The sequence below is a fragment of the Panthera onca genome, chromosome B4 (assembly GCF_046562875.1).
Source record: "Panthera onca isolate mPanOnc1 chromosome B4, mPanOnc1 haplotype 2, whole genome shotgun sequence".
NCBI classification, from domain to species: Eukaryota; Metazoa; Chordata; class Mammalia; order Carnivora; family Felidae; genus Panthera; species Panthera onca.
The window spans coordinates 86,133,835-86,134,887 of record NC_138345.1 but is presented as its reverse complement, the minus strand read 5'-3'; the positions used below and the strand labels follow the sequence as shown (position 1 = coordinate 86,134,887).

Genomic DNA, 1,053 nt, shown 5'->3' with positions numbered 1-1,053 from the left:
CCCAATGTATGGTCAATTTTGGTAACCATTCCATGTACACTTAAATAAAACTGTATGCTGCCGTTCTTTGATTCAGTGCTTTCCATGTTTTCTTAAATTGTTAGATTTACTGGTTCTGTGCCTTCCAAATCTGTATCTTTATTGATGTTCTGATTGTTCTAATAATCACAGCAAGGGATGTGTTAGAAACATCCATTAAGTCTGTAAATTTGTTCTTCTAGTTATACCTAAATTATATCTTATGTATTCTACTGGCTATGTTTTTAGATGCGTGCACGTTTAGAATCGTTGTATGTATCCATTAAATATTAACAGATTTATCAAATAAAGTATTTCTCTGGGTCTAATAGTAATTCATAGTTTTTACCTGCTTTTAGCACAGTGAAAACTTTATTACTCATATTTCCATGCTATAGTCTTTTAAAGTTCAGAGTTCTTATGTTTATTTATCTAGCTGGGATTGGGGGATGGGGCAAGCATATGGTGCTCTGCTACTCCATCATTTTAATTCCTCCTCAGAGTTCTTATGTTTAAAGTATGCCTCTTATGCATCTATTTGACAGATTTGGAGTAGTCACTTTCTGCTGCTAAGGCTTCCACTAGAGATGCAAGAAAAAAGTGTCCTCATGCTTTGTGTCTGTCTGAGTGTGGCAGTCAAGATTGAATGGGGCAATACAGGGGGGAAAATAATGCAATAAAATATTTTAATAAAGCATGTCTGTTGTGAGCAATGTAGTTTTTTTTTTTTTTTTCAAGTTGGACAATTTTTTTTAAGTGGATCATTTAGCCCATTTTAAATTAAAGTAATTACCTTATTATCCAAGTAAATAACAAAGTAATTACTGGATGATAATTACGTAATATAATTGTGTTTAAATTCAACACTGCAATATCCCACACACCACACCCTACAGGAAGACCACATGAGGATGAACATTTACTATTTACAGGAGCTGTACCAAAAGAATGCCAACTTAGCCTCTGATGCTCCAGGATAGGCTAAGAACCAGCTTTGTTTCAAAGTGCAGTTTCCCTGTGAGGGTGACTGTAGGT

General features: G+C 34.6%; 1 non-coding gene across 1 annotated transcript; it reads left to right on the top strand.

Annotated features, from left to right (window-relative positions):
• The first annotated feature begins 546 nt into the window (after positions 1-546).
• Positions 547-680, top strand: LOC132660484 (small nucleolar RNA SNORA31). Its single transcript, XR_009601824.1, has one exon. It is a non-coding gene; the product is annotated as a small nucleolar RNA SNORA31 (small nucleolar RNA).
• The last annotated feature ends 373 nt before the right edge of the window (positions 681-1,053 follow it).